The sequence below is a fragment of the Chrysochloris asiatica genome, unplaced genomic scaffold (assembly GCF_000296735.1).
Source record: "Chrysochloris asiatica unplaced genomic scaffold, ChrAsi1.0 scaffold00171, whole genome shotgun sequence".
NCBI classification, from domain to species: domain Eukaryota; kingdom Metazoa; phylum Chordata; class Mammalia; order Afrosoricida; family Chrysochloridae; genus Chrysochloris; species Chrysochloris asiatica.
The window spans coordinates 3,772,881-3,784,316 of NW_006408689.1; positions in this window are offsets into that span (position 1 = coordinate 3,772,881).

Here is an 11,436-nt window from a genome sequence, read left to right on the forward strand (position 1 = left end):
TCTTCATGTATGATGTTTTTGATGTCATCCCACAGCTCTTCTGGTCTTCGGTCTTTAGTGTTTAATGCATCAAATCTGTTCTTCAGATGATCTCTAAATTCAGGAGGGATAAATTCAAGGTCATATTTTCTCATATTTGTGTCATATGATCCATAGCAGTTCTACATAGCATCTCTCTGTCGAGTTATGAATTTTATACTTTTGTCTCTTTCTCATTACATCAAGCAAAGCATGCTCTAAACTGAGACAGACAAAGCCTGGATTCCTCCTCAACCCAACCACTACACAAAGTTGTAACCTTAATTCTCAACTCAGCTGCTTTACGTATCAGATGATTGCTGAGAGTTCTTTTAACTCTGCTAATCTATAGTTCTACACTCTTAGCAATGATTAAAGGAGAGCTCTAATTAGCATAGGTGCCCAAGACCGTTAAACTGCAAATATTAATTTTAGCCACATTTCTGGTTTATTCTAATAAGATGAAAACAGTTCTTAAAAATTAGCAATTTTCTTCAGTGCACAAATGAGGTGATGTGATTTCTCATTTCAAATAAAGCACAATTTACACCATGGCAACCTTGACCTGCTAGTTCCTAAAAGAAACCAAAGTTTAATTCATCTTTCTGATGCACAATCTGACTCTCACTAAACACAAATTATGTATTATTGAACACATTTGCATATTTTTTTCTTTAATGGAGCTTGAAGAATTTAGAAACACAGTTGCTCATTTTGTTATTTTTGTACTAGTACAACATAAAGGATTTCAGGGGGCTCAAAAGAATATTTTTCATAATACCTAGGTTTAAACTGCAGAAAACTGGAAGCAAATTAGTTAATTACTGTCTCCTGCTATATGGGTGCTAACAAATTCATTTTCTTCACTTCTAATGAACTCCCAATGCCAGGGAAGATGGGGGAGGTGTGAGCAATGGTGCAGGAGTTTTTCTACACAAGCAAATTGCTTTTCCTGATTTACATGGGAAAAAAGACTGAGTGCCTATTTACACACTGGATAATCCAATTTGCTTATTTTGCAAAACAGTTCCTTTCTCATATTGGCAGCACTAAGCACTGTGCAGGCTCCCAACTAGAGTGAAAAAAAAGATCTGCATTAGACACAGGGCCACACAATGACTGTAGTCAGTTCAGTAAATAAAGCAGAGTTCATGTTAAAAAGAAGGTGCAGATGCAAAGTTGGTCATATGCTTCTAAAACGTATATTCACTAAATGTCAAAAACAAACACTAATAGAGACAAGAACTCTTACTGAGAGCTGAAAAAAAAAAAAAAAGAGAGAGAGAGGTTTTATTGTAAGGTTTAATTTCAGGTCTCTTAGGAGACTTGGATTGGGCCAAATAGGATTTGACACATTTGCAAATTTCAAAAACACATCCTCCTGAGGATACAATAATGCTAGAAATTATTAAATATTCTTTCATAATATTCTTTAGATAAAATGCATATTGATCGACAGAGCTGAAGATATTTTGTTATTGTTGTTAGTGTCATCGAGTTGGGTCCCATTCATAGCAACCCTGTATAGGGTTTCCAAGGAGCAGCTGGTGGATTTAGACCACCAAAATTTAGTTTAAACTAACCTTGTGGTCCATAAATCAATAATCCAAAGCATTTTGGAAGAAATTATCAGTATTGCTTGGGAAAGAAAGGTGTGAAGCAAGGCTAAAGAGGGAAGGAGTAGAACTTGATAGGGTTTCAGTGGGTGTCAGGGAAAGCATTTTAGCAGAATTTGTTCTCTACAGATAGTTAAAAAGGTCACACACAAAATCCTTTTCTAAGTGTCTTGCACTGCAGTAGGCTGGGAAAAGAGAACTACACCTATTTAAAATGTGTTTTCCTGAGAAAAGAAACTCTGAAATTGTGAACACAGAGTTTGCTCCATAGTCAGTGACCCTGCTATCATGGGCATCTTCATACCAGTCAAACCAACCACAAATACAAGAAGATAAAATGCAACGTGAAAAGACAAAAGTAACCAGTATTACAGCTCCGGGAGGGAGCCTCCAAACAGCACAGCAGAGGCAATACCATAACTTTCTCCAACCATTACAGGACCCTGTGCATAAAGAAAGTGACAAGCAAAACTAATTTGAGATGGCACTTGATGAATATTCACTCCTGTAAATGCAACCACCAAATGTTTCATTTCCCAAGGATCTTAGAAACCAGCTAGGATCCTATTGTTGTTGTTGTTAAGTGCCATTGAGTCGGTTCTGACTCATAGCGACCCTGTATAGGGTTTCCGAGGAGTGGCTGGTGAGCTTGAACCACCGACCTAGCAGTCAAACCGATTTTGCCTCCAGTGCATTAACCCACAGCATCACACCAGGACTCCACAGGATCCTATGGGGCTCCTTATTTATTAGGGGTACTTTAGTTGCAGAATGTATATGTATACACTCACACATACTCTCTCTCTCTCTCTCTCTACACACACACACACACACACACACAAATAGACCAATACCGCAACTCTGACATTTCACATTACTTCTGTATACATGTATGATATATAAAACACTCAATAAGAAGTTAAAATGCCACATTTGAAAGCGTCAGCTCAATGATGTTATGTTGTATAATACTTCTCAAGACAGAAAGTGACTGTTCAGCATGGTAATTAAAAACTAATACTAGTGCAGGTCTAGAAATAATTAGCCATATATGGAGTGAAAGGTTGTGAGAAGTCACAAATTCTGTAAAAAAAAAAAAAGTCCCACTCTTCTGAAACTCATGCCCCATGACTTCTCTGTACTTTTAAAGCAATTCTACTGGTCAGTAACACCTCAGCATTTTTGCTGGCATTATGGGCAAACAGCAAGTATCTGCAGACACAGCCCTTCTCCCTCTGTCAAGCTCTGGGTTTCTCAGGAGCCTTCTCTCTGTCTTCACACCTGGGGGAATTTCCACCACTGGCTTGCCTCTATGCCACGCTCATCCAAACAGAACCAGTGCAGTTCTGGGGTTAGGGACAGGTGCCTTTTACCAGGCTGATAACTAATCTGACTTATCCACCTCTTTCTTCACTTTCCTAGGACTGTTTCATCCCTTTTTTTTTTTTTGGAGCAGTGACAATACAGGGAGGGAGAGAGAGAGCGTTCAGCTTTAAATGAGCAAAGAAATAACTGGAGTTGTCAGGGATGGAGAGAGTAAAGGAAAAAAAAAAGCAAGAGAGAAGAAGAAGGTGCTTTTCTCTAAAGTGTTCAGACATGCTGAAGTAATGATCCTGGCAACATGTTAGCAAAACATTAGAAACACTTTAGTAAGCAAATAATTTAATTATAGCCTTCTCTGCGGCAGTTTATATTGCTTGACCCCTGACCTTTTATATTGCTATACCTAAACTCAGCCTGGGATTCACACTTCCTATTCTTGTCACAGAATCTCTCCATCTTGTACCATTTAATATAGTGTGCTCCAGGTGTTCTGTGGTGAATGAATAGTTATATTACTACCTGTCAGACACAATCACACTCTATTCATCATTCTCGGCTGGCTGCATGAAGCCCAGCTTCCAGCAGGCTCCCTCTCTATTTCCTTGTTCAAACGTCTGCGGTGCTTTTGGCCCATCTGTCAAGGCTGTCATTTAGAGGGAAAACAGTATCAGCGCTTTAAATATATGGAGTTCTCTATTGAAACAGTGCTGTGATTGAACTGTCAGCATTCTCAGTATCACAGACAGTAATTCATGACTGGTCAGGGCTCTATTGAGGTTGCTATTACTACGGTGACCCTGAAGGGTCGTGCTGAGGGTTTTTGCTTTACAGTTTGGTCTATAAATAGTGCAATTAACCTTTCAAGAATTACAAAATGCTCTTGAATTCTCTTTGCATTTGCTTCATGCTTGCAATGTAAAGCAATGGGAAGAATGAAAGAAAGAAGAAAAAAAAAAAAAAACCTACAGAATTGTTTGCTGAAATATGTGCTATATGAGGTGGAAATATATGAGAATGAGCACTTGAAATGCATGAATATATTTCAAGCCACCATGTGCTATTTGGGAGTAAGATAACATATGCTGAGATTTCTACTGAAATTAAAAGGTTTCTGAATATGAAATAAAGCATGATGGATGTGAATAAAAGGACTTCTGTTCATCCTTATGGAAAGGAAGTGAAGGGTTTCAGTTCTCAAAATTGTTACCTTTCAAAAACAGAGTGTTTTTCTATGTTTCCAGTCCCAGTTTCTCAAGCAAAACACCTGCATTCCCAATGAAACCCAGAGAAAACATACTCAGGAGCCAAATGCTATCTCCAATCTTAGAACACAATCCCCAAAGAAATAGAATTTTGGATGCTGATCAGGCCTCAGATGACTCCCTTGCATTTGGAAACCTCAAATCACTTAAAGAGAATTTTCTAGTTTGTTCTTTAGGAAATTAAGGCACTTTCTAAAGGAAGCCCAAAATGTCAGAAGTAGAGCCTAAAATATAAACCTAAACTCTAAATCCCTAAATTTCGACTTTCTGTAAAGCCAAGCCCATCACTCCACTTCCTCCCTGGAAACCACAAGAATAAGAGATCCCTTTTCAGCTTCTCTCTACAGACAATTACATTCTAAGTGATTCAGAATAGTCATTTAGACTTGTTCCTGAATTATGGTGCTGATTTTTTGTTGTTGTTGTTCCTTTAGATTTCTGCAACCCAGGGATGTCTCATAACACAAGAGTACAGATTCACAGTACTGCTCAGTTGCCTCTCAGATGAATGTTCGATATGTTTTATCCTTTGCAGGATCATTTAATGACTGCATTATGCCTGTTATTCCCACAGCTTATACAGCACAAAGAGATTTTTTTTTCCCACTGAGTTGCTCAGTGGACAAAACCAACAAGCATTTTTAATTTGTGATACCAAGTTTATGTGACTAAAAATAACCATTGGTTTGTGTCACTGTGTTTTCCTTCCTTCTGAGATAATTTTTACCCTGCTTCTTTCTTTAACGGAGAGAAGAAGATGCTATTTCTGTGTGTGTAGGTCACAGCTCAAAAACCACAGACCTAGTAAATGGTCCTTTATGATACATACTTATGTCTACCACTCTCAGAAAACAAAATAACACATAATTTTCTTAAGAATCCTCATCATTGGGGAAGTAGAACTAAGACAATATTTCATCTAGTTTAAAGGTTTGAAAAAGGCAGAAAGAAGAGGAAAGAGGTATAAACCTTCCCAGCAGAGCTATTTTCTGGGAATGCTTGTCACACCAATCTGTGGCTATGGAGAGGTAAAAGCCTTTGCTTATTACAGCCACTGAACAAGGATAATTAAGAGGTAATCTCTTCCAGTTAGTGTGCATTTTCCTTTCTGGAAGCAATCATAAAAGGTAGAGAAAGGTGTCCAACAACCCCATGTTGTCATTGTTGTTACCTTTTGTGACTGCTTCCTTCTCTTCCTGTACTCAGTTGGAAAGCAAAAAGCCTTTGCTTATTATAGAGGCAAAATAAGTGCTAGTCTCATCCCATTAACTGTCATATTACCAGGCTCTGTGCCATCCCATTTGAGTTTCACTGAGCATTCAGAACTGCTTAATTATGTACAGTAAAGACAGTCTGCTGAGACTTTCCTTCTTGATTAATATGGGAGGGAGATAGGGGGGCGAAGGGTCACCTACAAGGCTCACTCTTGCCTTGCACAGAACTAACTCCATGTGACACAGGCTTTTGTGAGTTAAAAAATAAATTAAAGAGCATTTGGAAAAAAAGATGCTTGCATCAAGGGATAAGGCTACTTTTGATTCTGCAGACTAACAACAGATATCCCCCCTCTGTGTTGGCGTTAAACTGTATAGTGCATTCCTTATAAATTATACCACCCCATGTTAATTATAGTGTGCTGACAGTGCTTGTCATTACTAAGCCTGCTACAGGCTTTGTGTGCTGGGATTTTAATAGCTGTTTGTTCTAGGAATGTAGCAGAGCTGCATAAGTGGCTGAGGCCGGTCATTGCTAGCATCCCTTTCTTCAGTATCTCACACTGGTTCTATTTTTACAACCCTAATCCCTCCTCTTCTGGCTCCTTGACTTGTCCCCTCCCCCCAGTAAAGCAGATGTATAGGTTACAGTCTAGAAATGCCAATGCATTCATTCAGGCACAATAAACTGAAGCTTATATTGTGCTACACTCATTGTTAGCCTTTGAAAGCCTCTAGCTGAAATGGTCCCCTTTTGCCTTTGTCCAACTCCATATAAAATCATGACTGCTCTAATCGAATGTGCTATTTGGAGGTTCCTTCCCCAAGTTCTAATTAGGCATTCTCCTCTCAGGCAGGAAGTTAGACCAGCTGCTTTATTCATATCCATGGCAATAGACTGTGAAGAAAGATGCTACAATTGTGGAAACAAAATCAAAATCTAGAGTCCACCACCTCCTCTTCCTCAACAAATAATTTTATATTTCAGGTAGTTGTTTCTATAATCATCAAAATAGATGAATCATCAAAAGTCACCAGAAAAGTCATTGTTTCATCTAAGCAAACCAACAAACTGAATGAGTACTTACTATACGAATACGGAAGCGAGGGTCCTCCTTACCATGAGTGTTATTGTTGTTATGTGACGTCAAGTCGGTTCCGACTCATAGCGACCCTATACAGGGTTTCCGAGGCTGTAAATCTTTACGGGAGCAGAAATCCTCATCTGATAGTTTTGAACTGCTGACCTTGCGGTTCGCAGCCCGATTCGTATCCACTACGCTACCAGAGTTCCTTAGTACTGGACTGCAAACCATGAGGTCCATAATTCAAGTCCACCAATCACTCCAAGGAAGAAGAATGAGACTTTCTGTTCCCAAGAACATTTTAAAAGCCTCAGAAACCCTGTAGATTTGCTATGAGTAGGAACTGATTGGACTTAACAACATACAAATATGCTAGGAGCAGGGGATAAAGCCAAATCCCATTGTTATTCATTGATTCTGATTCATAGTGATCCCATGTGATAGGTAGAACTGACCCACAGAGTTTACTGTGCTGTAATTTTTACAGAAGTAGACCACCAATCCTTTCTTCCATGGTGCTGTTGACTGGGTTCAAACTGCCAATTCAGGTTAGTAAACAATCACAAAGTATTTGTGCAACTCAGGGACCTTAGGGGCAAAGGCTAGATTCTACAAATACAAAGATGAATAAAATACAGTCCTTAGCTTGAAAGGCCTTAGAGCCTTGTAGGGGAGCTGATGTGTAAATACATAATTACTGTTCTGTGCAATGTATGTTAATAGAAATGAAAACAGAATTTCTCTTAGACTCACCACCTGTGGTAGAGATATAGTTAAATGAACAGTCATAACTCAAATGTTTCTGCTTTGTGCACTCTCCCATTTCTGGGACTCTAAGACAGGGCCTCACATGTGCTCATATTTTTATCATTCAGCTCCTGCTGGCACCTCAGCTGATGCGTGATGTGTTAGGGCTCCTAATCATCACAGCCCTCTCTCCATTTTGTCTTTTGACTTGTCCCCATTTAAAGATTTATCAAAGCAGTGCCATTTGGGCTACGGTATCTTACAAATGGGCGAGAGATGAGCCAGTCTGCAAATGGATGGTCTTAACAAATAGAAATTTATTCTCTCACAGTTTAGGAGGTTGGAAGTTCAAATTCAAAGCAGTGGCTTTAGGGAAATGACTTTGTTTCCTTCCAGTGTCCGTAGGCTCAGCATTCCTTAGAGACATCCATGTGTCTTGGCATCAATATTATCCTGGATCTGGGAGCTTCACAGTGCAGTGACACAAGGTCCAAAGGACGCACTCCATCCCAAGCTCTTGTAACTTGGTGATAGTCGATCCCTCTGAGCTCTGCTTGCTTTGCTCTTCTTTTATGTCTCAAAAGAGATTGACTCAAGAGAAAACCTAATCTTGTAATCTGCATCTGGTCTCAGTACCATGAGAGAAGTGTGGATTTACAACATATAGGATAATTACCTCAGATCACACCATGGGGCGATTGAATCATATCAGATCTCATCATAAAGTTGATAACTATTTCTTCAATGCTAAAAAATTGGCCACGTCCTGGCCAAGTCAAATTGACAAAAAAAAAAAAAAAAAAACTTAGCTATTATAGTAAGGGTATCTTACATAGTGCAGTGCAATTAATTATTTAATATAGTTCATTTCTTGTTGTTGTTGTTAAGTGCCTTTGAGTTGGTTATGACCAATAGCGAACCTGTATAGGGTTTCTGAGGAGCAGTTATTGAGCTTGAACTGCCAATCTTGAGGATCAAATCAACTTTGCGGTTCAATGCATTAACCCACAGCATATGCATGTGAAAGTTGGGCAATGAATAAGGAAGGCCATAGAAGAATTGATGTATTTGAGTTATGGTGTTAGAGAAGAATATTAAAAGTACCATGAACTGGCAGAAAAACAAATAAACCCATGTTGGAAGAAGTACAGTCAGAATGCTCCTTACAAGCCAGAATGGCAAGACGTTGTCTCTCATATTTCAAACATGTTGTCAGGAGGGACCAGTTCCTAGAGAAGGACATCATGTTTAGTAAGATTGAGGATCAGCAAAAAGGAGGAAGACCCCCGAGGAGATGGATTGACACTCTAGCAGCAACAATGGGCTCAAGTGTAAAACAATTATGAGGATGGCACATGATCAGACAGTGTTTCATTGTGTTGTTGTTGTTGTTGTTGTTAGGTGCCATCGAGTCAGTACTGACCCATAGTGACCCTATGCACAGCAGAACGAAACACTGCCCAATCCTGGGACAACCTCACTACTGTTAACCACGCTTGAGTCCATCAATGCTGCCATTTGGCCAACCCATCTCGCTGTGGGTCTTCCTTTTTTACTCTGACCCTTCACCTTACCAAACATGATACCCTTCTCCAGTGACTGGTCCCTCCTGACAATATGTCCGAAGTATGAGAGACAAAGTTTGGCCATCTTAGCCTCCAAGGAGCACTCTGGGTGCACTTCTTCTAAAACTGATCTATTGGTTCTTTTGGCAGCCCATGGCACTTTCAATATTCTTCTCCAATACCATAATTCAAAAGCATCAATTCTTCTATGGTCTTCTTTATTCACTGTCCAGCTTTATCATGCATATGAGGTTATTGAAAATATCATGGCTTGGGTCAGGCGCACCTTAGTCTTCAAGCTAACATCTTTGCTCTTCAACACTTTAAAAAGGTCTTGTGCAGCAGATTTGCCTAATGCAATACATCCTTTGATTTCTTGACTGCTGCTTCTGTGAGTGTTGATAATTGATCCAAGAAGAATGAAGTCCTTGACAACATCAAACTTTTCTCTGTTGATAAGAAGGTTGTTTATTGGTCCAGTGGTGAGCATTTTTGTTTTCTTTACATTGAGATGTAATCCATACCAAAGGCTGTGCTCTTTGATCTTCATCAATAAATGTTTTATTGTGTTGTATGTAGGGTCAATATGAATCGGAGCTGACTGCATGGCATCTAACAACAAACAAGCCACAGTCTTTGTAACTCTGAGCAAATGACCTGCTGATTGGGCATATTTCCTCTTCTCCTGATGAATCTGGGTAAGAGAAGATGGGTGTCGATGCTGATACGATTATATGGTTCACTTGGGAGTTGGGCATTTATTGGCAGTACTAAATGAGCTTCAAAACATTTCTGGATCAGGACAGAAGTAAAGAGGTCATGTGGCTGAGAGGCCAAGGACCAGAGATAAATGTATCTATAGGCACAGCTGAGACGAGGCTGTCCTGACTGGAAGAATGGTTTCCTGAGCATTTTTTTTTACCTAAATGGTGACCTATTAACTTCTCTAATAAACTCCATAGGCATGAGTATTGCATTAGTTCTCTGTGACTGTTGCAGTGAATTCTCAAACTCAGCAGGAAAGAGAGTACCATGGGAGAACTGGCTGCTGTCAGAACTGGTGAAGCATTTTGGAGGGGTGGAAGCATATCAGATCTCAGCCTCATAGGGATCAACCTTGGGCTGATATTGAGTTTGACTCTCCTCCCCACTTGTGAAGTCAAATAAGCTCAGATGCCACCCCCACACCAATTTTATACAGTTTCTAGGAAAAACACTCCATCTGTTCTCAAGCAGACCCAGAAAAGGATTCATTAAGGATTGATCTAGGAGACAGACCTGGGTGGCAAATACCCTGCCATCCTCAGATGTGTTTTCTCCACCAGCTTAAGTAGGTCTTTCTTTTTAGCTTGAGCTCCCCAGACCAGGCCTCTTCCTCTCTGACTGAATCCTTTACCTTCCTATAAAGAGATTTCTGCTGAACTCATTCCCATAGTATGTAGGAAATGTCAGAAATCTGTGTATCTCCTGCATACTCAAGCTGAGACAGAGGTTTGTACAAGCTTTTGCAAAACACTTACACACTTACCCCCCAACACACACACACAAAGACACATAACAACACACCATACAGCAAAATAAATGTAACAAAACAGACTGGTATGGCTATTTAAAAAAAACAAAAAGTTGTTTTTGAGTTGATTCAGACTTATGGCAAGCTCATGTATTTTAGAGTAAAGCTTTGTTCCATAGGGTTTTCAATGATTGTGTCCTTAATGAAGTAAATTACCAAGACGGTCTTTTGAAGTGTTGCTGGGTGGATTCGAACTGTCAACCTTTCAGTTCATTGACCACTTGACCATTTGTGGCATGAAGAGACTCCCTGACATGACTGTATCTATCTATAAAAATCAGTTTCCTAGTAAATTTGGTAAAACAACCAGTAAATCAACCTATTGTTGATTTAAGGAGAGGAAACCCATGTTCTTTTCCCATAACAAAAGCACAAACAAAAACAAAAATATATACAGTGTAAAGAAAATGGTTTTCAAATTGCAACCATCTCACCGAAAGCTTATTTTATCAAAATAAAGTGGAATTTCATCACATACTCCTTTATCTTATGCATAAACCTTAGAATTCAACCTCAGTGAGATGAAATAACACTATATCTAACAATCTTCATTATTACTAAAGAAAAACTACTGCTATTTATTAAGTGAACAAATTTAATATTAAAACACAATGGGAGTCCCCACTGAATAGCTGTCATCTTGTCTAGATGGGTCTGGTGAAAGGAGATGGGGATAAGAGTCGTAAAATTCAATAGTGAATAACTGTTATCATGACTAATCGTGACTGTCACACTTGTAAAGGTAGAAATTTTGTAACAAAAAAAGGGGAGTGGTTAATCTACAGTCCAGAAACAGAGGACCCTAGGACCATCAAGAGATGAACGTACAAATAGAATGCGGGACCTTATCCAGAGAAGCAGCAGCACCAAAGATGGAGGCAGAGATGGGGGCATGGAGAGGGGGCATGGCTGAGGACTCTAGATTCATAAACTAAGAAGAGAAGGACTAAGAACTGGTGGCCAGGAGCAGACTTGCAGAATGCGCCCTTTGGAGATGTAAGTTATTATGTATGCCTGAGTGGGGTTTTTTTTT